At 43.9% G+C, this 25,871-nt stretch overlaps 1 protein-coding gene across 2 annotated transcripts in view; it reads left to right on the top strand.

The window, feature by feature from the left end:
• Positions 1-4,849: 4,849 nt before the first annotated feature.
• LOC117764145 (nuclear receptor coactivator 3-like) overlaps positions 4,850-25,871 on the top strand; it is a 59,875-nt gene continuing 38,853 nt past the window's right edge. The window contains exon 1 of one of the 2 annotated variants that reach the window (XM_034589701.1): positions 4,850-5,023. The gene's annotated coding sequence lies outside the window, so the exon portion shown is untranslated. The remainder of the gene's footprint in view (positions 5,024-25,871) is intronic. The other variant, XM_034589700.1, reaches the window with a different exon arrangement.

A 25,871-nucleotide genomic window follows, 5' to 3' on the forward strand; every position in this document is an offset into this window, starting at 1 on the left:
CATAGAAACGTAACAGGATTTTCTGCATTTTCTACAGGTTGCCTCTTTCCTCTGACCATGTCATTGTGTGTGTGTGCGCGCGCGCTGCTAGCGGTTCCACAACCCTCCTGAAGCCTTGTTCCTACCTGTTTAGAATTTTAAACAGCTTCCCTGTTCCTCTCACCTTACCACAACCCTCTCTCTCTCTCTCTCTTCTCAGTTCCGTCCCCTAAATTGTCACAGAGGAACTGTCTCGACAATAAGCTGGTAAATAAAACACGGCCGTCCTCTGTCCACTCTCTACACATCTAATGAATTGACATTAGGCCATAAGTGTGCTTTATTGTATCTTTTAGGAGACGCAGTTTGATGCTGAGCTACTGTACAAGTAATTCTGCTGCATGTGTGTGTGTGTGTGTGTGTGTGTGTGTGTGTGTGTGTGTGTGTGTGTGTGTGTGTGTGTGTGTGTGTGTGTTTCCTTACATTTTTCACTTCCTGCCATTTCCATTTTCTTTTAGCCTCAGGCAGCACTATGGAATTTTCCAAATGACGGACAATAAGGACCATAATAATGTGGCTTTAAATATTGTGGAAGTGAAACCTGAAGCTACAGACAACAATTCACCACTGTTTTTACTTGATGCAGAACAGACCTGATGAATTCTACTGTTTCACTCTGAAAGGCGACTGTGGCAGATTTTCTTTAAAGCAGTTCATCTAATTCTTTGTGATGACAAATGTCTGAAATATCTCCGATAGATTTCAGTAGAAATCATCGATTCCTTTGCTTTTATCAATCAATCAAATATATGTGTATATCCCATAATCACAAATCCGTTTGTCTCATAGGACTTTGATGTAATAATAGTTTAAAAAGTATATTAACTGTCAGTAAGTTTTTAATAATATAACTCATGAATTATTCCGTCTGTCCCTGTTAAAATGTTTTGCCAGCTGTCGGCCATTTATTACAAACCTTACTGCCAACTATTGTCCGAGCCGGACGTTTATGTTTTACAGTTCTAAATATTTTATCCTACCTTCCAGGCAGGCATTAGTTTTCCTTCCGTATCACATGAATCAAGTTGTGTTTCGTAGTTGAGTTACTAAAAAAAAAAAAACATTGTCCTTAAATGAAAGACGATCAAACAATGATTGTTCCTTAAATGAAAGACGATCAAATAGTGATTATTGTATCTAGATTTTTATAAATCTTAGTCATAAGTCCGTGAATATAGACTAATATATAGTCTTTATGTATATTAACGTGCTGAATCTGTTTACATACAGTGTAAAGGGCAGGTATAGAAAAGAAATTGCATCTTGAAGCTCACCTGCAATTAGGTGCTCTGTAAACTGACGATAACTCTCTGATGCTCAATGGTATAATTCGGCCAGCAGACCTCAAATGTCTTCCAAGTCTAATTTCTTTTTTTAAAGGGGGCTTAAAACGTCTCTAAATCCTTTGGCTTCCACTCATCCCTGCATGTGTGTGTCTGAGTGAATGTGTCAATCGGTTGGTTTACAGTACAAAATGAACCGCTCACACTCCGTTTGCTTGTTTCTTTTCAGCATGATGTGCACAAAAGTGATAAACTCATAATTAAATTCTTAAGAATCTTTGAAGCATCATTTCTGCTTCACAGGATCGTTCACATTTTTGCATCTCTCACCGAGTGATATTCGAATCACATTTTCTCCTCCTTTAGCCGTTCTGTTGCTCTCGCCTGATGAATTATGCCTGACCCACGAGGCTAATTGCTTTAAACCTTCTCCACAACCATACTTCAACATTTCCTTACACTCCATCCTTGGTCCCTTACAGTTTCCCTCTCTCTCTCTTCTCGTTTGCACTCCCTCCCTCATTTTTCCCATAAAATTGGAGCAGGTCTTTCTTATTTTCACTCCCTCTAGGTCCTTTCTCCTTTTTTTTTTTCGAGCTACTTCCCGTCGTCCTCTATCAAACTGACAACTCTGCAGTCTCTTCTTCTCTCCCCGTTCTCTACTTTGTTGTCTTTAACACCTATAGGTTTTCCCAGCTCCCCTTCTCTTCAGGCAATGGGCACCATTTATCATTATCTGTGATCTTGTCTCCGCGTCCTCTTAATCTGCCTTAAACTAAACTCCACTATCTCATCATCTTGTCTCACTTCTCTCTCACCTTCCTCTTCTCATCTTCTTTCATTCCCACTGTCACTGACACAATAGGATCCTGACTCATGGCGTGTGTGTGTGTGTGTGTGTGTGTGTGTGTGTGTGTGTGTGTGTGTGTGTGTGTGTGTGTTTTCCTGTGTGTATCTATCCATCGATGTGTGCTCCTGTCTGCCTGGTATAACCATGGTGACGGATTCTGGTGCTGTCTTTGCCTGCCTTGTATATCTTGGCAGCAGAGTCGGGCACCGTGTCGACGTGTCCCAGTTCATAGGCCACCCGGCTCCCGACGTCACTGCTCCATTCTGACCCTGCCAGCTCGCATATGGAGCTCACATATGCGCCTCATCTATAAGAGATACGTGGCCTGAAGGAGCCACAGACCCTCCGGTCAAACAAACCCAGTTCACAGAAGGCTGGCTCCTGCAAAAAGAGCTGCAGGGAAGTGAAGTGACATTTCGTTTCATGAGGAGGAACAACCAAGATTTGATGGTAGAACAAGCCTTTTTCTTAACAAGTTGCCTCAAATGGAAAAAAGCGCTGCAAATAACATTTCCGTTAGCAATTAATCTGTCAAACATGGGGATATTACCAAGGAGTGCACATCACATTACAGGTTTGCTTTTAAATGTCTTGTTTAATTAAAGCCAAAGTCATAACAGCCCAAAATATTTAGAATTCTCACATGTCATAAGCTGGAATCAGATAAAATTTGAATTTATAGTTAGTTTGGATAAGAGGATTTTTGTCAGGTTATTACACACAGAAAATTATGTTCCTAGTTTGTTCTGACACATCCCACTGTGACTGAAAAACAGTTATAGAAATCATAAAATGGTAATAAATGTAAAGAATACAGCTTAATTTGTCCATACAGAAATATTATAATTCACTTAATAAGGGGGTGTGACTATTTGATGTAACATCTGATAGTTTCCTGTGGTAAAATAATCTATAGTGATACAACTGACCCACTGTAAGATCAAATTTGTGACCTTGTTTTTAATATGAGACTTTGAGTTTTTAAGCCACAAGCTGGTCCAAACACCACTGTGGCTGACAATCGATTATTATCAAACCCCCCTGTAGTTAATGCTAGCATATAGCAGGCGTCAAGAGAGGATTAACAAATCAGAAAATAAACATCAACTACATAATTAGTTTGTTCCTTTACACAAATGTTTCTGAATTTTATCAATAAAATGCTTTCAGTTCATTAAGGTGGTAGAATTCACTCAGAAGTCAACAAATGCTCACAGCTCATTAAAATATAAAATATTGTGTCTGATGAATCACAAGTTCACTTTAATTCATTTAATTGGACACACAACCAGCCACCGTTTCATAATAAAAAATATTGTAAGAAATAGGCAGAAAGTTATTAGACTATAATTCAGACAAAAATCTATGTAAAGAACTGTACCAGTGCTTTTGCAAATTTCACTTCAATAGCTACACCACCAGGCCGGCTCGGATCGATTCGACGAGAGGGCTATCTTTTTAGTTTGTTTTTCCAAGTCAGCCCAACTACAGCAGCATTAGCTGCAACATGCAATTCAGCACTGACCAGTGGGGGGCGATATCAGAAAGTAAGGTCGGCGGCAGTTTTGGCTCAACACATCATTGGTGGAAAGGAAACTTTTAAAACTCGTCCTCCTAACGAACCGTTTCTGATGTCACTGCGACCAGTTTCTCTCCTGTGATCTCAGTTTCAGATCACTAGTATCTTTTATTACACAAGTTGAACGTTGCTCCTTACAAAAGACAAACAGCGACATTTTTTGGAGGTGTTTTGGGTCCAGACAACATTTTGGCTAAACTCTTTCAACTGCCATCTGCTTATGAATGCAGATAAATTAAATAGCTGATGCATTTGGGTCAACGTGTTCTTGTGCTCTCCACGTGGACTTTGTACCTGCAGGGCAACCAAAGCCTGCTCACATGTGATTGGTCAAACTGGAAACCAGAAGGCGTCCAGCTCTGAAACCTCGAAACGCTTGCATACATATTCTGAATCTTCAAACGTGGAATCTGTTTATAGCGATTTCATTAACATGTTTTAACCTCAACCCAAGTGTCGCCACACTTCCTCTTCCTGATTTGACCCCTGGTGGATGTATGGTTTAATCCTACATATGCAAAGTGCGCAAGGGGGCACGTGAACCATCATGCTGGTATTGTAGCAACATAAGTAAAAAGTAATTACATTGGAGACCTAACAGGTTTGAAGACAGCGAACAGCATGGCAGGGAATTGAGTTTTACAAATGGAGCCGTGCTGTAAAGTGTTAACTAATCCCAGCTTTCATTAAAGAGGATGACCCTGGCACATGAACCACTTTTACTTTTCCAAATGGACCAACTCCTCCTCATCAGTGGAGGATAAGACGCCCGCGACCTAATTTGCTCTGAACTTCAGTCTGTCTACTTCTCTGTGCGCTCAGACGCGTCTTTACGCACAAACTCCGGATATTCTGCTCTACTTCACGCGTCTTGGAGCAAATAGGTCGGAGTTAGTTTTATCTGCTGCTGCCGTGAAACAGAAAATACAAACCGCCGCGTGTGTGTCTCCTCTCCGCCGCTGACATCCGTCTGTGAGCAGCGACACAGACAGCGGCTGCTTCCCCAGCGCCACCCCCGTCTCCTCCCTCCTGTGGCGGCGGTGGAGTCCGCCTTGTAGTCCGCTTCCGGGTGGTGGGCGGCGGCGCGGAGGCGACGCGCTCCCCTCGCAGGAACTCCTTTACCCAGAACCCCCCGCGACGCCTCAACTTACAGAACTGGCTTCTTGAGCTCCGGGAGTGTTTCCCATTTAAACAAACAGTGCCGAAGATGGCGGAGAGTTAATGGTGTAAAGAAGAAATTACCGAGCCCGGCGGAGAGACAGCGGCGTCAAGGTAAGACCGCGCCGCGCGTTTTCTGGTGTCACTCGGCGGATTTCACGCCACTTTTCATTCGGTGTGCGTTTCGAGGTGGAGGACGGAAACGCAGCGAGTGTGGTTTCCCAGCGGCGGTGCAACACACAATATTGGCATCGGTGCGGAGGGCACAGTGCATGGTCATCCCGAGCGTGACAGCGGGGCTTCGCTAACCTCTCCATGCCGGGGGGGTGAGGTGTGCACCGGGGCTGCTGCTCGTGTGACAGCCCGGGCTGCGGCGCGGAGAGCGGTTCAGCCCGGGTGAGAACTTGGAGACGGTGCCGGGGCTTTGGGTAGTTTACGCACAGGCTGGCTGGGTCGTAGAAGTGTTCCCAAATTGAGACAGTACCGCGGGAAGTTTGTTTTATTTTTGCACACGCACACATGCACCGCACAGTTTGCACTTGCACACGCACACACGTTGCAGGAGACGGACAGCGGTGACAGTTGACGGGTTTGTCCGGGCTGCAGAGGGCTGTGGGTGGGGGGGGGGGGGAACTGTGCACGAGCTGACGCGGTCGCTACATGAGGGGAAATCTGGACGGAAATGTTTGTTGGAGCAAATTTCGTGCATGCACAATCAGATCGTGTATCACATGCATCATGTCTGATAGATTCTGAGTGTGCATGTTAGTGTCAGGACTGAGTGGACGTCGCTCAGCCTGCCCGGGTCCCGTGTGCTGAGCCCATGAAAAAGTGCACTGACTCCCCTGCATGTCTCCAGTGTGCGGGGTGGTGCACCGGCTGGATCACGCATTGGCTTGTACACGCGTGTGTTGAGAGAGTGAGTGGTGGCTGGTGGTTGTGTGTTTTTTCACGTTAGGTCTCCTTCATCACCTCCTCCTGTCATCTGCTTCTTCCTCAGTAAAGTATTTCACTGTATGTCTGCAGGGGGCAGCAACGTGGCCCTGTGCGTAATACACACACCATACACTGCCCTGGATCCCTGAACGTCCCCGGGTTGATCCCTGTGTGTGATTGTGTGTGTGCGTGTGTGTGTGTGTGCGTGTGGAGAAGCACCGTGTCCTTGAGCATGTCACCAGAGCCCTATTACAGTACCTGCTCACACTGAATAATAGCGGCCCTCCTCTTCACATAAGGTGAATGGAGGTGTGTGTGTGTGTGTGTGTGTGTGTGTGTGTGTGTGTGTGTGTGTGTGTGTGTGTGTGTGTTGTGTGTGTGTTGTGGTGTGTGTGTGGGTGTGTGTGTGTGTGTGTGTGTGTGTGTGTGTGTGTGTGTGTGTGTGTGAATTTATTACATTGTGGTCAGTGTTAAAATCTACCTTTTTTAATCTGCAGCATTCTTTCTCGATAATTATTTTCATTATTGTCATTTCCCTGGATTCAAATTGACGTCTTCTGACGATAAGCAGCCGACCCTCATATTTGAGAAGCTGCAACAAAAGAGACAGTGGTTATGACTTTTGATTGATAAATGACAAACACCCCCTTCTTCTTCTTCTTCTTCTTGCATAAACCTGACAATGAAATACCCAAAATAAAAACTGCAATTGTTCTTGATCCCCTTTTAATGGCGTGAAACTATCTAGATCTGAAAGGTTTAATGCTCAAAATTTCATAAATGTAAGTGAGAGCAAGATTAAACCAAAACAAAAGAGCGGATTTTCATGAAACTTTGTGGAAGGATGCGATTTGAGTCAGGGCAGAACACTTAACATTTTGGTGCAGATCCAGGAATTTTCTTATCACTTTCTTTAACATTTTCACCTTTTCCGAGAGAATAATTCATGGATCTTGATGGAAATAACAAAGACGCATTTAGGGACCTGACATCTAGGAGTGTGTGAAATTTGGTGCAGCTTGATTGAATGAAAGGGTCTTAGCGGAGACATGCGCTCTATAGTGCCATTCTAGTTTGGATGTAGAAGTTATCCCATACACTTGACCTTGTTGACATGTTGGTTATGTTGTTGCGATTATTGTTGTTACATTGTCAGGTGTAGTTGTGTCAGTGTTGGTTGTGTAATAAAGAGATTTGAGGCACAAAACTACAACTAAGATTAAATATCATTGTTTGAGGAAAAAACGTGGAAAAAAACCACGCAGCAATTGAAAACTGATTTTGACGTCATTTACTTTGGCGAAGGTCAAACGTTCGAAGCTTCAAGGCATTCGGGTCAACCTTAAAACCGTTGCAGATTTTTTTTCTTTTGATTGAGTTGATCAACTAATCGTTCCATGTCCTCTTTACAAATTATTTTGTTTATTAGGTTCTGAAATGATTTGGAAGTGGTGTCATATAAGAGGTGTCACTGCTCTTTCTGTCGACGTAAACTCACACTTAATTTACAGCGTATTAAAGGGTTTTAAATGATGAATCTATTATCTAAATAATTGGTGATTAATTTGCGTAGATCAACCGTTTATTGGACTAATCGCAGCTGAACCGTCTGTTGCCCAAGTGAAGGGGTGTGGCAGCAAGTAGCCCACGACGCCTTTCACAGCCCCTCTCTCCTGACAGATTTACAGTCGACTCCGTGGCCCGAGTCTTCGCACACGTGCCGACACACACGCGCCCACGGCCTGCACACAACGAATCACGGTCAAGGAGGGGGACGTGGGCAAGCTGCTTGGACCCCATAGGCCCCCATGAGAGGTCTTCGGTAAGCGGACTGTGGGATGAACGCGTGGACGAGGAGCAGGAGGCGGGCGACATTGATGCATGATGTTTGCTGAATGGGGAAAAGGGGGACAGAGGTTAGCAGGGGATGCTGGTGACTGGGTCAGGCGCTGGGGGGCTGGGCTCACCAGGCCAAGCAGGAGGGGGAGGATCCTCACACACCAGTCCCTGTGTTTGTGTGTGGGTGTGAAGGGGAGGGGCTCAGGTGGAGCCTCTTGTTGGAATTTAACCTGGCATTTTTTCTCTTTTGTGTCCTTCCTGGTCTTTTGTTGATCTTGCTTTTGACGTCCTTTACTCTGTGTGGTTCTTTTTTTTTTTTTTCACTACTCTTCAGTGGAATCAGGAAGTCGTCTGACTCAAACCGTCCACATTCTTTGCTGCTCTCTCTCTATGGTATGTCTCTCGCTGTCCCCTGCCTCCCCCAGCAGCAGTGTAGTGAGCTGAACGGTTGTCCTGTTGTCGTCGAGGCCCCTCTCCCATGTGTCAGGATGTGTTAAACAGGAATTAATCTTCACCAGCTCTCATTGATTTTGCTTTGTGGAGGAGGGGTCTCTTTCTTTTCTTTTTTAATCTCACTTATTTGTGTCCTCCTGTCATGGACTCAGGCGTCTCGAGTCCAGTGGTGGACATCCCCCGTACTCAGTGTGTCCCAAATGATCGGGCTGGGTATCTTTTGTCATTACTGACATTATGATCGATCACTATTTTGCTAATAACCACTGAGTGTTTATTGAAGAAAGAATACGAAACTTCTCTCTCGCTCTCTCATATGATTGTAAACGTAATATCTTTGGATATTTAATGGACAAAACAAGACATTTAAAGACATCATGTTGGACAATGAACATTTAAGATGAGCATTTTAACCAATTTCTGACACATTATAGACAAATAGTATACAGCAAATTGTGGCAATATATTATTTGAGTTTTGATAGTAAAACAATACTTTTACCATTATCTTGTGAAAACAGAATCAGCTCTCAAAGTTTTTCGTAATAAAATTGGCAAAATTAGTATTTAAATCAGGACTTGTCTTATTAAATAAAAAGTAAACACGACTGCTAATGAGTTAGTTAATTGAGTGGAGCTATTTCAGCCCCCCCCCGGTTCTGGTAATATAAGTCTGATTAATTTGACAATAGATGATATTAAGTGACTCAATGTTTGAGCTCTAGCTCTTGAGTACTAGCAACTGTCTCACAAAATATATCACTTGCAGTATTTTTTTTTCTATTCAATGTTCAGAAAGAAAACTTAGGATGATGAATAACCTAATTGCAGCTTGTGTTAGAGCAGATTTGTTTTCACGAGTTTGTTGTTTTATTTGTTAGCAGGATTGCACCAAATTTTGGAGCAGATGTGGATTAGGAGGCATTTAGGAATCTTTTCTTTACTTTGCAACATATGGATATTTTCAAGATTTTTGTAAAATTGTCAGGGAATAATAGATAACAACATAGCTCTAGATAAACCTGCAACTATCACTTGTGTGTAACTGAGGTCATGTGGATTCAGGTGTAGATTAATATATGTTTGATTGTTTTATAAGTGTAAGCAACTAGAAGTAGACAATGGTGTTGTTCAGCCTTGCAGGACGCCTTGACTCTACTGAGAGACACTCTTCTGTTTTAATTAACTTCTTACACTTTAGCTTTATATGTGTGGTTATGGAAAGGTTACGGTTTCAATGTTATGACTGGCTCCTCGGGGGAGCGGTAAATACTAGTAAATATTGACCTGACATTTGATGCCAACTTGGGGCACCAGATTTTCGTTTCAGTACTGCAGGCAAAAGATAAATTAAGTATTGAGGTTTGATACTCCTTGAATCATTCAAACAATAAACACAAAAACAGAATTCGGATGTGTTCTCCCTCTAATGTTTCATATGTCGATGTAATATGTCTCTCTCCTCCCGAGCCACAGAGTCAGCATTCCCACCTGCAGCGTCATCAGGACTCACACTTTGCTGCTGCTCTTCTGATAATGAATTGGAGATAGACAGAGGATTTATGAGCTGGCTTTGGCTTTGACACCCAAATGAGTTTTATTTTATCGTACAGCGAACAGTTTGAAACCAGAGCTGCCATCCACATCCAGTTAAAAAACACATTGGCTGCTTTTAGAGCCTCGTAAGGGCGTTGGACTTATTTAACAATCAATTAAATAGTGTGAATGTAAAAGCTTTAAGTTCTTTTTAATGAGCATTAGAGATGTAAGTTTATCCTGTGAGGTTACGATTATTGTAATTACCTGTTGACTCTTGTTTCTCTGACTCTCACTGTCCTTCCCATAAATGCACTCATAAGTATTTTACACTCGTATAAAAATACAACTGTAACTTCCTTTTACTGTGTGTGTGTGTGTGTGTGTGTGTGTGTGTGTGTGTGTGTGTGTGTGTGTGTGTGTGTGTGTGTGTGTGTGTGTGTGTGTGTGTGTGTGTGTGTGTGTGTGTGTGTGTGTGTGTGTGTGTGGATCTATTGCTCTCGTGGTTGTGCCGGAAGCTGCTTTCACGAGTCGAGATAATACAGTAGAAAGTGTCGGTGCTTCAACACCACAACCTCTGTGTCGCCAACAACACCCCCTTTAAAAAAGTTGTGAGGACACTCAAGTCCAGTGAATCAGATTTGTATAAAACTTTACTGTCATTGAGACAAAACAGACTTTAAAAGGAAAAGTCTGACATTTTGTAATTACAGTTTGTGTCGAGCAGTCTGACATTGTAGTTCCAAAAGTGTGAAAGTGGGATTTGCGACTGACACAAACTTTTGTGTTGTGATGCATCAAAACTGCCTTTGACCGCTTACACCAGACTGTTGGCTGCAGTCGTTATTGTTCATTCACGCATTAAGTCTGCAAGAAACACATCACTGCTACAGCTTCCCTGTAGATTTTTACAAGCACTCATATCAATCTCAATTTTCACTTCTTTAAAAGTGGTTCCGGGCAGTTTTCTAAATGGAAACCTCACTCTCTCTCTGTGTGTGTGTGTGTGTGTGTGTGTGTGTGTGTGTGTGTGTGTGTGTGTGTGTGTGTGTGTGTGTGTGTGTGTGTGTGTGTGTGTGTGTGTGTGTGTGTGTGTGTGTGTGTGTGTGTGTGTGTGTGTGTGTGTGTGTGTGTGTGTGTGTGTGTGTGTGTGTGTGTGTGTGAAATGACAGACAACAAGCGGTTTACTTAAACCGGGGATTATTTGGCCCATGGTCACTTAAAACCCTGTCGGCCTCCGTAGCACGCCACTATTCACAATATAGTTACACTAATTCTTCAGCAATTCTCTGGGGACGACATGAACTGTATATAAAAACGGACGACATGATTGCTCCCCAAAAGTGAAGCCAAATTTGCCACCTGGTGGCTGACAGCAGTATAGGTCATGAGTCCCGTCTCCTCCGTGTTAGCGGATGGGGAATGGGGCAAACTAAAAAGTCACACTACACGTCTAATACATTTTTCTCGAATATGTTTGTATTACTCTGATTCATTTCTCCAGTAAGGTCAGGTTTTTAAATTAGTTATTTGTTGCTATATAAACGGGGTGAAACATCATAACTGACGGCAGAGACTGACTCACGATTGGTCAGCTAATGATGTTGGGTTTGAGCTTCATCGCCATGAAGGACTGAACTAAAAATTGTGTCATTTAAATGAATTATTTTCGTGCTCAATTAAATTGTAGTTTATGTACTGATATGATTTCTTATGTTTTCAAACATGTTGGATGTTGTTTTTTTTAAGAATTAATTAATAAACTATTACACAAACCTTTGTTTCATGACACTTTTCTGACACATCATAGACTTAAACGATTAATCCGAATTATTTACATTTTAATTGTTGATCAAATTGCTTTTTAAAATGCATATATTGTTGTACTTAATATTTTTAAAAGTGAAAACCTGATGATTAATGTAAACTTTCACCAGACACAGATCTGGAGCGAGTTGTGAAACCAGGTCACATAATACGTGTTGACTCGATCACACTAACAGCAAACATGGGTCAGGTCTGCGCATTGGCCTGAAATTGATCTATGAGCTTTGCCAGTAACTTCTACTATTTGACCTGTTTGGAATTTCTGTCAATCTTTATTTCTGTATTTCCTCATTTCCGAGGAAAAATGGCTTGAGGGAGGTTAATAATGTATTTTTGCTAAAGTTAAGTGGCTGAAAAATAGTTCTTAGGTTTGTCTGTGATAATGGAATAACTGAATATCAGTTCTCAGAATGAACCGATGAGATGAGGAGAGAAAGAGAGAGAGAGAGAGAGAGAGAGAGAAAGAGAGAGAGAGAGAGAGTCAGGGGGATGAGCTGATGCGCCGTCAGAACAACAGTCGACTCTGTATCCTTGCTTTCTGTTTCCTTTCTTTCCCCACAATGCCTCAGTGCAGCTCGTGTCCTTTTCTGAGAGCTATTTCTTCTGTGAGAGGAATGTCAAGTGCCCATCTCGGTGCGTTTCTCCCTGTTCTGCGTTTAGTTTTGTTACTTGCACTTCTCTCCCGATTTCCGTCTTTCTCTCCTCTGCAGTCTTTGTCGTCTTCTCCGTTGTGTTTCACTCCTGCTATCTGCAATTACCTGGTGGCCAGGAAGCTAAATAAGTTAATTCATTAAAACATACTGTACTCGTGCGGCCGTGGCTTTCTTTTGTGTTGTGGTACGGGCCCATGTGTCTGAGTGGAGAAAGATGAAGAGGGTGGGGGAGGGGGAGTGAAGAGAGGAGGAGAGGAGGAGAGGTGGAGAGTCGTTTTATTAACGTGGCGACTCCCGCTAAAATTCAGGGAGTGCTGTTGCATCCAGCTGTTACTGGTTGCGCGAGGCTTCGTTGCCATGGCAACACAGCCCTTCGCGCCTGCTCAAGGTCGTTCATCCAGTTCTGAGGCAGCGTGCTGCACGTAGGATGCACGCGAAGAGAGAGAGCGAGAGAGAGAGCGAGAGAGGGTGAGGGAGAGGGAGAGGGAAACAGAAAAACTACTTCAAAGTGACCAATCAAAAACACTCCGGTGACGTCGTGGTCAGTGAGCATTCTCAGCCCTCCCTCCACCCCCCTCTGACACACACACACACACACACACACCACACACACACACACACACACACACACACACACACAGTTACTTTCTTCAATAAAGAAACAAACAAAAAAGAGCCTCTGGCCTTGGGGCTTGTAGGTTCTTTTGCCAGCTGATAAAATATTTAGCTGGTCAGTGGGAGAGAGAGGAATACAGTGGCTGGAGAGGAATCGAGCAGCAGAGCTTGGCTTTGTGTTTTCCTTTCTCTAATGGTGAAGTTACCTGGCTCCTCTCCTCTCCTGTCCTCCTCATCTCCTTTTCTCCCCTCCTCTCCTTTCCTCGCCTCTCCTCTCTTGTCCTCCTCATCTCCTCATCTCCTTTTCTCCCCTCCTCTCCTGTCCTCCTCTCCTCTCCTCTCCTTTCCTCCTCATCTCCTTTTCTCCTCTCCTCTCCTCTCCTCTCCTCTCCTTTCCTCCTCATCTCCTTTTCTCCCCTCCTCTCCTCTCCTGTCCTCCTCTCTTCTCCTCTCCTCGTCTTTGTAGGATCAACCATCTTGAAGGTTCATCGCATGTTGCCTGAGATGAAGTCTAATGAAATCTTGGTGACAGTCTGTGTCAGGTGATGAAATCTAGTTTGAGGTCTGTCAGATTGTGTGGTGAATAACTGGGGAATTGAAATGTGCTTGATAGCAGAATCAGCCATATTAACAGCTCTGTGAGACTTAAACACAGTGGAATGCTAATGCTAGCATGGCAACATTCTTGCACTGACATGTGTTTGCATGATCTGCAAAATCAAACTCAACATACAATAAATAATGCACCTGTGTACGTGTGTGTGAGTCATCATCGCACAATATGGTCCTGGAAACACCCAGTGTTGTGTGAACTACCGCAGGTGGGACTGTAGGTACTTTGGCAGATGTTTGGACAGATTTGTGTCACAACTGTGCAAGATGCACTGACGAAAATGTTTGCACGTGTCTAATTGAGATGAAAAATAAAGGTCGAGGTCATGGTCGTGCCTGTGTTTACTGAGAACTTGTGTGATAATGGCGTAATGACCACTGAGCGTCAACATGTTGTGTTGCAGCTGGTGTGATCCCGTAGCAAGATGGTCTCTGGTTACTTCTGTAGGGTTTTAGTCATATTCCAAAGATTTGAACCATATTCAGAGAATGACCTGCGATTAACTTCTGTCTGAATCTGATTTTAGGTTGTAGAGGAAAAAAACACAAATCTCAACTACTTATAGTGCATGCGGAAAAATCAGGACATCCCTTAAGTCTGTGAGATTCATCTTCTGGGTACCATGAATATATGCACAAAATATAACGGCTGTTCGTCAAATGTTTCCGTTAAATCATAGGACCACTGTTTTAGGATTGATGACGAGAGACTTGACCTAATTTCCATCATGATTGTCAACTTTTATCTGGGGGCCACGGAAATCAAACAGTGTAGGGTCACTAAGAAACCTGGCTCACGTGTTGTGGCTCCGCAAACACACAAAGGTCAGATAGAAGAAGACCATTGTCGGCGTGTGTCACTGATAAGAGCTCGGCTACTGACAATATTCTTCAATCTGCCTCAAAATAGCGTAAAGACAACTTGTGCAGGGGCCTAATATGGAGACAGGTTTTGTTCTACTTCTGGTTTTCTCCTCTCGCTCTCCACAGAGTGCACACGGAGTTCAACAGGAATTTTTCGCAAAGCTGACAAAGAGTCGCTATTTTCTGGGAGAACGGTGAAGAATCGTGTCACCTTTTGTGGTCAGTGACGTGATGGTGTTGGGCAGCCGTGTGTGTGTGTGTGTGTGTGTATTATTGTTAAAGAGAGAGTTAGAAAAACACAATTTGTCACTTTTTATGTGAGCCCCAAGTAGAGGAGAGCTGGGGGTTAGGGGGAGGAGGGGAGAAGGTTCACGTTTCTTCTGCTGTAAGGTAATAGATGTTGAAAGAGAGAGGAGAGTGTGTGTGTGTGTGTGTTGTGTGTGTGTGTGTGTGGTGTGTGTGTGTGTGTGTGTGTGTGTGGTGTGTGTGTGTGTGTGTGTGTGTGTGTGTGTGTGGTGTGTGTGTGTGTGTGTTGTGTGTGTTGTGTGTTTGTGTGTGTGTGGTGTGTGTGTGTGTGTGTGTGTGTGTGTGTGTGTGTGTGTGTGTGTGTGTAAGAAGGGGACTTCTGTTTTTTTACTTATTTTCCATTGTAAAAATCCAGGCCTAGTTTATATGTTTTAAAGCTCCTTAACATGCCCTTGCACACACACACACAGACGCACAAATGCATACACACGTTTATGGGGTAGGAGCTGAGGTAAATGTTACCAGCTGCAGCACAGCGAGCAAGTGGTTTCAACTCTGCCTGAACCCGGCTGTTACGTGACCACCTCCTCAACTTAATTCACTCCTGTCCTGCCTTCCCCTCAGTCGCCACACCTCCTATATAACTCTACTCCAACCCACCCCTTACACACACACACTCACGCAGCCATCTTCATCCACCAGTTCCTCTCTCCGGTGTCATCAGCAGCAGCATCACTCATCTCAGGATAGCGGGAGAGCACTTCAAGGTCTGCTACCCCCACCTCGTCACCTTGGTGTATGGAAGCGGGCTGGCCGAGCGCGGCTCGTCTGATTGGCTACCTCTCCACCCTCCCCTCTGAGGCCACACCGTTGGAGCTGTGATGTCACAGGCTTGTTTATTTGTACCTCCTGTCAAGCTCAGTTGCGACATACTGTACACAACAGCACCTTGCACAAGCATCGGTGATTGGCCTCACTTTATTTATTTGAAGGGATCTGCATCCAACTTCCTACTGTGTGGTCGCCATACTTCCTGAAGTCGAATCGAAACCCAACAACAAGCACAATTAACAAAAACAAACAAAACAATTTGAATTCCCTCTGTGTCTGTTAAACAAGAGAAGGCAACAAGACCAACGTTAAGATGAGACAATTTGCAGAATAACAAATGAAAATGGTTGAAAATTAGCTTCATTTGCCCCTTTTTCTCGAAGTAAAATGTTCTATCAATTGTTTTCCTATAAATGATGTTATGAGATGGTTGGATGGTTGGAGCTGTGACTTGGTTCAGCATCAAACTCCTCATGTTCTTCTGGCCGGTTGAATTATTTCTGAAACTGTTATTCTCCTGGGATATTTCCTGCACAGCCGTCTCTAGAGCACTTTTTAAATTAATAAAAAAATGTCCTCACTGCTAATGCCTGAATGATGAGAGAGGCCCAGTACACGCCTGGCATTTAAAATGTGGCCCCACATGCGTCTCGTGATCTCACCTTCCCACTTTATACAAACAAACACGCATGTCGTTTCTGTTCGTGAATACCAACTCGGACAACCACTCTTTATTACTACTCGAGTGCAGGAAAGCATCTCAGAATTGGATTTTGACATGGATGGACTGCAACAGCAGAAGACCACTCAGGTTCCACTCCTGTCAGGCAACAACACAAATCTGAGGCTTCAGGGGACAGACGTTGATAAAACTGGACAAATGAAGACTGGAAAATCCTAACTTGGTCTGATGAATCTCGATTTCGACAGTGGCACGCAGATGGTAGGGTCAGAAATGAATCACCATGAATCCATGGACCCAACCTGCCTCGAGTCAACAGTCCATGAGGCTGGTGGTAGTTTAATGGTGTGGAGTGTTTTTTTTATGGCAAACTTTGGGCCACTCAATATCAATCAATCATCGTTTGAATGCCATAGCCTTACTGAGTACCATTGGTGACCCTGTGCAACCCTTTATGGCCCAAATTGACCATCTTCTAATGGCTACTTTCTGCATGGTTTGTCGAACAGGAACATAACAGTCAGGTTAGTTTACTTCAGCGGCCTCTCCAGTCACCGGATCTGAGATTCAGAACATGAATTTGCAGATGCTAAATCGGCTGCAATGATGTGTTACAATCATGTCAAAATGGACCAAAGGAATAACTTCTTTTAAAATCCATGCTATGAAACATTAGAGTTGTTCTGAGAGCAAAGGGAGTCTCTACCCAGTATTAGTATGGTGCTCCTAATAAGTTTCTCAGTGAGTGCATGACTTGGTAGATTTCGAAAGCGTGGCAACGACATACAAGCCAGACGCACGCTCATGCTTTAGTCAAAGTGCTGAATTTCACACTCTGCTGTGGACTTAGCAGAGTTACTGCCTTTACCCATCTGGTTCTGCCAAGCTGGGGAGTGAAAGAAACCCTCGGTGCATCGGCCTCAGCTCAGGCAGAGGGGAGCAACTTTGGTTGAATCAGCTTTTCTTGTCTAAAGCCCCACCCCTCTCATTTTCTTATACTGCCTCCCTCCCTCACAATGAATCTGCTAGTCCTGGGAGATCTGAGTCGTAGTAAACAGGCAGTGACATCCTCATGCTCTTGTTGGAGGAAAAACAGGCCAGAATTAAAATATTGATTTGATGCAATGTGAGACAAAGATTCCGGTTCTTCTTGTTGTTCCTCTTTCTGGGGCTTTTTATAGCTGTTGTTTTTGTATTTTTAGCCGATTTCCAGCAAATCACCAAAAAGAAGGCTTTGCTTGCGTTAATGCTCGTTGTGTTTGTGTGCAAGCTCCTGTAGCTGAGTTTGGCATCGGTTGGTTAGATTTGATGCCCAGGATGAAATATCATCTCCTGCTGGACTCAGCTGCCCACTCAGGTAATCATCAGGTGAGCTGCCTCAGCTTTCCTGCAGATCGAGAGGGATGTAGGTGTGGTTTATTGAGCCGATCAAGCCCGACTACTGGAGGACTGACTGACAGACAGTTGACATGTACGTGTGCTATGGGAAATTCTGCATTTCCCTCTCCAGGTATTTGGAATGATCAATCAGATCGACATATCGTCATCTCTAGAGCCATGCCAGTAGCATATCTAGAAAAAAAGTTATTTTCAGGTCAATAATATTGATTCAGTTAAGACTTGTCTGTGTCTTTTTCTGAGGAGAAGTGGACGGAATTTTTTTGAATGATTACCTTTCTGCTCTTTCCATGAAACTCTCTTCTTAATGGACACAGTGTTGAGTCTTTGTGACTTTAATGGGTTACAGTGCCAATTCAAATCAGCCAAAGGGTCCTTGAGCAAGTCAACGTCTTCACTGTCCCCTGTGTCTGTAGTGGTTTTACACTGTTAACATCTCAGGAGCATCCCCTGGCAATTGTATATATAAACTGGAACCAGGAGCACAAACTTGAGCTTCTCTATATATTTAAGTAAAGCTCAAGTCCACCCATTATCGCTTCTATGTATCCTTTGAGGGTCGCGTGGAAGCTGAAGCCAATCCCAGTGGACATTGGGCTAGAGGGAGTGTACGCCCTGGATAGGTTTCCAGTGTATCCAAGGACAACCATCCACTGCATCTCACATTCCCATTTAGAGTCTGCAATTAATCTAACCCCAATCTGTATGTCTTTGGACTGTGGGAGAAGGACGGAATACTTCCCACAGACATGGGAAGAGCATGCAAACTCCTCTCAGAATGAAACCACTCCTCAGTCTGAGGTCACGCTCAGCTCCGAAACCACAGCCCCTTTAAGTGCGTATGGATTTAATGGTCTTCCTCAATAACATATAAAAGTCAGATAAAGCATTTTTGTATAGTATATTAATGATAATAATAATAACTAACCCTCATACCAAACTTCCTTGGATTCAAAAACTCTAATCACACTTGAAAGGCTGTATTTTATCTTGCAGACTCTCAACCTTGACCCACTATCTAAAGCCAAATATCCCACTTCAAGCTCTGAAGAAGTATATTTGAAACACTGGCCTGTTGTTACGGACTTTACTGACGAAAACAAATCTTTAAAAATCCCCACATGTAATAGTCATTTTTGTAGTGTTATGTTAGTATTACCTAAACTGTTATTCTATTTGGTCGTAACTACAAGTTCTTAATCATATTATAATATTGAGGTTGCTTTTGCAGTCTACAAGAGGGGAAAGCAGCTTCATGTGATACGACAGTAAACACATGGCGGAACACATTCACTGTGTGTTAACTGAATACCATTTTCTCTCACATGTTGGTGACAGGTCTCCAGTAAAGGCCTTGTGGTGAGTACGTGGTAGCCCAGCACGATCTCTCCCCATCTCATCAGGGCTAAAAATAACACCATCTCCACACTACACTTGGACAGTGAGAAGGAGGGAGGGAGAATTCAGAGCGGGTGGAGGGGAGTGGGAAGGAGAATGTGGGGATGACTGGATGTGAGGGAGCAGAGTGAGAAAACAACAATCCAAGCAAGAGAACAGGGGGGGGGGTGGGCAGGAGACGGATGGATGGATGGAGAGCAGAGGTGCTGGGAGGAAAAGAAAACAAGTCATTAATAATTTACCTGGAGGACACTTCTAGTTCGACCTTTAGTTCTGGTCAGGGGTGTTCAGCAAAGAACAAAGTGTTCTGTAGAATGTTGTATAGTGTTGGGAAACTCTTTCACATGCTCTAACTGCTATGTGCAGGCTGGAAGTCTATGCCCACAGCCACTGCCCAGGTGTACTCAGGTGCGTAGTGGACGTTTAGACCCAAAATAGCACTTGGCTACGAAAAACGGCTCCAGCGAGGAGATGAAATATGATCCAGGAAGGACAGTTTAAGTAAAAGATTAATGAGTTTCAAGCTGCCAAAACGAACAAGGGTATACTATGAGGATTTTAGAACTGTGGGAAGTTATCACAGCTAAAATAATGTTATCCTCCCTCATGATGAACTTGAGGTATACTTAATACTTGCCCTGTTCACATTGCGAAGTAAATTACCCACAATCTGCATTTTACATTCTGCTCTTAAGGGTTAAGTTCTAGAAATCCGCTGTCTGGGGATGGCACTTGCTTTCCATTTCCTGCAATTAAAGCTTTTTGGTTTGCTGTAATTTGATGTCCAGGCAATCATGGATAAATAGAGCAAAGGCAGCAATTACGTCTACAAATGAATGTTTAACTTTTGGGAAAGACTGCTGTTCAGAATGCATAAAGGAGGTATCTTCAGAGCACAGATGAACTTTTCCAAATTAGTCAAAGGTGAAAACTGAAAACAGAAGATACTAAAAATCAAATATCAAAGATAATTTACTTTAAAAAGGAGGTGATCTCTCTTTACCTCCTTCCTGAAGCTGCTTACACTAACTCAGAAGTTTTAATCATCATTCTTAAGTAAATAACTAGTTTTTTTTATTCTGGTTCCTTATCGTCCTTTTCATAGTAATGGTTCTTTTCTGTTTTGGATTTGCAAACTTTTACCATGAGCCAGCTACAGGATGTGTTGAGCAAGCAGTCGTTGGCTCAGACATTGAGTAGGCTTCAAACATAATGCTTGTAGGATCATCTACCAGCTCTCTGGGCACAAATTTTCGTCTTCGGAATTGCTCAGGGCGGCATCCAACTACTTTCTTAACTTTCCAAAAAAGACAGTTCAACCAGCAAAGTCACTTGAGGCAGACATTGGCCAGTTCTCGATTTAAATTTCTAGCACAACTAATTCCTTACACTGTGGCATTATTCCCATTTGCGCAATTCATCCCCATTTACCCTATGACCACAGGTTTTGTCCTATGACCGTGGGAATGTGGCGAGGGACTCTGAAGCTGTGGAGAGTTTCCTTGCCTGAAGTTGTTGGTTTAAACTTTGTACCAACTGACTTTTTTTCAAGCACATCGAACCCATAATCCATTGCTTGGTCAAAATTGATCAAAACCTTGGCACTTCAGCATTTTAAAATACACCAAAGATGAACTATGGGGCTTGATGAAACTCAGCGAAAGGCGTGTGAACAGTGAAGATTATTTGCAGAATCTAAATCACCGGACTGAAGTTTTCATTAAAGATGATTTGCTGCGTCAGGAAGCGACGGCAGAATTGTTTATTTTTATGGTTCCTCAAAGCAGTTTGGCTTTGTGCAAGGTAAGTTTAACATGTGCAGGATATTTAATCTGTGAACCAGGAGGCTGATTACAACACTAACAAGCTGACAAGCCTCTGTTTGTCCTCACTGATTTTATTCATTGTAGTGTGCCTGCTGTATATCTCCGTTCGCTTTTAGTGTCCTTTTGACACCACATTACTCACACATAGATTCAACTCTGAGTAGTTAGGACTAATTTGTGACCGCTCTGCATTTAACCTTTGTCCTGACACGCTTCAGCTGCACAAAAGACCAGAAATATAGCTGGAGGAGTTAAGCAGGGTTAAGGGGGTTGGGCCACTTGTTGCTGTGTGACTACCATTCTATGGCAAACACTGCGTAGAGTGTGTGTTTCTTTCTTTAAGCACTTTCGGAGTTTGTATTTACCAACAAAACAAACCGAGGCCGTGGATAAGGGTTAGGGTTATTTTTCCCCCCAAGCTCTTCAGCTGCTTCACTTTGCTTCTTCTGCAAGAAAGAAAGTCAGAAGGCGTAGAGGAGAGAAGACGAAAGGTTTTAGGTTTTACTGCCACGGGGGGGTTGGGGGAGTTGAAGCAGCAGAAGAATGGGCAATGCAGTTGACATTGTTCAATTTCAAGTGTTTTTCAAACCGTCCATTTACGGTGTAACTTCAAACCCAGGGGTAACACTGCTCTCTCCCCCAGGCAAGGTTACTACAGACCACTTTACAACAGCAGCTTAGTCCGGTAACGGTGCTTGTTTTGAACTCCCATTTTTACGGGTTTCCATGATTTTTGCATGAATTAAATGTTCATGTTTTTATATAAAATATAAATAAAACAACAACAACTTAAGCAACTTAAAATTGTTACTCCGTCAGCTTTGAACCAAAAGTTCACTGGTGGAATGGGGAAACGCCACCAGTTGCTTTCAGTGTCTTTTCAGGCTCTTTACAAACACCCTCTACACAAAATTTCACACTGGTACAAAAACAATCCACTGGTGATCTCTGTGACCTAAGAACTGGTCAAAGAGAGAGGTGGAAAAACAGAGTGAAACTTTGAAAAGGAAAATTATACAACCCCCCTTGGCAGATGAGAAAAGGATGAAAAGGCTGAGAAAACACTTAATAAGACTGAAAACAAATGTAGTAGTTATCATGTACGTACTTGGAAAAATCAAATCCTTCAGGGTTGGCTGGTTGGTCCATGTGGGTCAGGTTGTGGGCTGGATGTTGTGACATCACAAAGTTACAGAAGCTGAATAAGCACTTTGTGTACTTCTTTATGACTGGCGCACTTTCACAGCCTACTTTATAATGAAATAGGACATGGAAATCAAATTTCTGCAAACATGGGACCTTTTTAAAGACGTCACTTAGTACTCGTAACAGGAAATGGTCACATTTGAGAAGCTGGAATCAGTGAATGTTTGAGATATTTCCTTGATAAGGAAAGACCTTGTCATAGACCTGATTTTTAACACACTACAGTTGGAACAAATTGTATTAAATATGAGTATTAATATTAAATCTTTAAAAAAACTTCTCATACTTGCCTCAGGGATACATGTAATAAACATTTAGAAAAAAGTAATATTAGGGCTGGTGAAAGACCGTATTTTTGTCATTGTCCATAAAATGCCATGAAAATAGGGGGGAGGGGGTCACAAATTTATATATGTTTTTAAAAAGGCTATATAATTCCCTAAAACAGCTGGACATTAAATTTTAAATGCTTGAATAAGTGGTACCATTGTTGAGCACTGTTCGGTGTTGGATTCAATGCTTAAGTATTGTAAATATTATAAGTAGCAGAACAGTGTATGTGGGATTGACTGAAAATCTTTTTTTATTGTTTCTGTCTGCGTCTTATTGCTTTTGGTGGCAATAAGAAAAATATAAAATATCACCAGAATTATTCTTGGAGTGAAGCTGAATACAACAGACATTTTTTTTTAGTGCTAAATGGGAAAAGAAAGTCAGCTACAGGTGGAGGGCGGCTATATATCTCGTCAGGTCTCAGAGTCTACACTTCATCTGCTCACACCCGTGAAAGCCTGGTGCTCTCTCATGAGGATGTGCGCTCGTGTGTGTGTGTCTGTGTGTGAGAGTGTGTCTGTGTGTGAGAGTGTGTCTGTGTGTGAGAGTGTGTGTGCTCACGCCTGCATGTGCCTTATTATCGCAGTCAGGTGGATGGAGGAGGAGGAGGGTGGGAGCAATTGTGCAGTTGATGTGGGGAGAATAGAACAACAGGGAGCTTCTTCAGTGACTGTGGCTGTTAATTAATCAAACACGCACATACAAACTCAGACAGTGATGAAGCGGCCACAGAAAAACACACACACACACACACGCACACGGTCTCGTCTCCTTACAAGAGGCTTGAAGCCATTCTACTGTCGCCAGCCATGCCGACTCTCTGCTCGCTCTATTTGCAGAGCCACCCCTCCCCTCTCTGATGCTATGATCTAACTGCAGCCTCCTCCCCTTTCATAGATACACACTTACACTCTCTCCACTCTCACATGCCTGCACACACACACACACACACACACACACACACACACACACACACACACACACACACACACACACACACACACACACACACACACACACACACACACACACACACACACACACACACACACACACACACTCAAACAAGTGCTTATACACCAACCGTTCTGCTCACTGGCAGAGTGCGGGGTGTGTCCCTGCACTCGGTCTGTGAGTGTTTATGTGCATGTTGTTTGGATCAAGTGGTGTGTGGACTGTGGACCTCAGTGTCAGTGTTCATCCTGGAGCAGAGGCTGTTGATCTTGTGGTTTTTTCGACCCACACGCCGTCTAGGTGGCGTCTGGTTCGTCAAGCTTAGGAAAAGTACAGAAATGTCGAAAAACAATGAAGGCTCAATTTTCCTCCCCCTTCTCACAATCCCTTTAGACAACAGAAACAACTGGGTTTCATTTATTTTTCTGTCCTCTGTCATCAAGGACCTTCAGATAAACATGAAGCAGGAGAGGGGGGGTGTCCACTGCATGGTAAAAGTGAAAATAAAAAATAAGAAACAGAAGAAAACGGAACAAAGTGAGAGAAGCAGAGGCGAGTTTCAGATCTTGACAGTCAAATTCTCCGACTAGGTCAAAGTTCCCCCAGCAGCCGGGGACGCACTCTGATTGGCTGCGGAAAGGTGAAATTAAAACCACAGTAAACTTTTGACCCCGCAGGAACCGGGGAGAGGAACGCCCATCGCTATAGTGAGAGCGAGCTTTTCCCCCCCTCCTCGCCGCTAGTCTCCCACCAACCTAGCCCCCCCCCCCACCTTCTCTTTTTCCCGATGCCTCTCACTTTCTCCTCTGCCTTTTTCTCTCTGCCGTGCATCCTTTCATTCCCCGTTAGTCTGTCATTCGCTCTTGTTTTGCTCTCTTTTCAGTCCGAACCAGGCTCCGTTTCAAAACCCCCTCCTCTATCTCCAGCTCTCCTTGACTCTCTCTCTCTCTCTCTCTCTCTCTTTCTCTCTCTCTCTCTCTCTTGCTCTCTCTCTCTTTCCCCTGATGAATTTGTGCCTTGCTGCATATAGCCTGATGAGAGGGAGGGAGGGAGGGAGGCAAGCAAGCAGGCAGGCAGGCAGGCAGGCAGGCAGGGAGGGAGGGAGGGAGGCACAGAGCAGGAAAGAGCTGGGGGAAGGGTATGGAGAGGAAGGAGACAGCCAGAGAGAGGGGGGATGGGAGTAGAGACAGAGGGAGAGAAGCAGTAGAAGAAGAAGAAGAAGAGGACACGGGGAGAGCAGGGCAGGAGGAAACGCAGCCCGACTCGGTGCTGCACAAACTGCTCCCTGTCAGAGAATAAGACAATGTAAAGGGGAGTGAATGTATAAATAGACATATAACTGTCGCTCTGACTAAAATCTGCTGAGCGACAGGGCGGGGAGAGCCCATTTTTACTGCTAATGGTTTCTCTCATTACACATCAAACGACTGGGATGGAGTGTGTGTGTGTGTGTGTGTGTGTGTGTGTGTGTGTGTGTGTGTGTGTGTGTGTGTGTGTGTGTGTGTGTGTGTGTGTGTGTGTGTGTGTGTGTGTGTGTGTGTGTGTGTGTGTGTGTGTGTGTGTGTGTGTGTGTGTGTGTGTGTGTGCGCGCATAACGGGCCGATTTTAAATTATTTCATGAGCCATTTAAAAGAGCAGCCCTCTCACTTCACCGCTTTGATGCATGCACGTAGACACACCGGCTTGCAGCTGCATATCGGTCATTAGCCATTCCTTAACTACACAGCACGGCGGCGGAGATGTGTCTACTGTAATTGTTGAGTTATTTTGGCATCTTCTCCCCCCCCCCCCCCCCCCTCCCTCTTGTGCTGCACACGTGCACGTGTAAACATGCTCTCGAGTGCTCGTCGTCATCATCAAAGATGTCACATACCGGGCACCGTCAGTTGTCAGATTTTAATGCGATGGAAGTAATCCTTTTTGGTTCGGATTAAGCGCTCTACAATGAGTCGAGGGGTTGCTGCAGCATCTAGGTGTGGAGGTGTGGAGGAGACGCTAGCCAGAACCGGTTGTCTGGGATGAGAGAAAGCAGGAGGAGAGAGGAGGCTGGATGGGTTTTTTTTTTTTTTTTTTTTGCAGTGAGTTAAGAGAGGAGGATGTGGATGTTATTGAGTTAACCAGACAGAGGCGGAGGGAGGGAGAGAGGGAGGGAGGGAGAATCTGTGGGAGCTGAGACTGGCTTGATAAACGAGTGGATGAGGGCTGCGCTGTGGTGCCCTGCCTGCCTCTGCCGCACAGTGGGCACCATATGGTCCTCTGATGTACAGAGCATACGTCAAGTTTGTCTGGTCTCTCGAAAACTCTTCTCCTTCTCTCTCCTCCTCTCTCGTCCTCTAGTCCTCTATCCTCTGCCCTCCTTCTTCTTCCACCAGCCAATTACTTTTCCCAAGAGACAGGCCATTAGATAAAAACACACACACACACACAAACAAATACACACACACAGGCACTCCCCATGCATCCCATTAGGTAAGGAGCACCCCACTGACATGCACCCATACCATCTTCAAGATAAGAGGCACCCCCCCCCCCAACAAACACACACAAACACACAAATACACACTGTTAGATAAGGGGCCCCATCCCCCTCTAATGGGAAAGAAGATTGATACCGACAGAAAAAAAGATTTCTCAAGATATCGCTCTGCCCCTGCTTCCGCTCTAAATATTTAAAGCAACCATGTTTGTTTTTTTTCATTGCATTATCATAGAATTGTCTGATGCTAATGCAACTTTGCTGAGCGCACACACACA

The sequence above is a fragment of the Hippoglossus hippoglossus genome, chromosome 7 (genome assembly GCF_009819705.1).
Source record: "Hippoglossus hippoglossus isolate fHipHip1 chromosome 7, fHipHip1.pri, whole genome shotgun sequence".
NCBI lineage: Eukaryota > Metazoa > Chordata > Actinopteri > Pleuronectiformes > Pleuronectidae > Hippoglossus > Hippoglossus hippoglossus.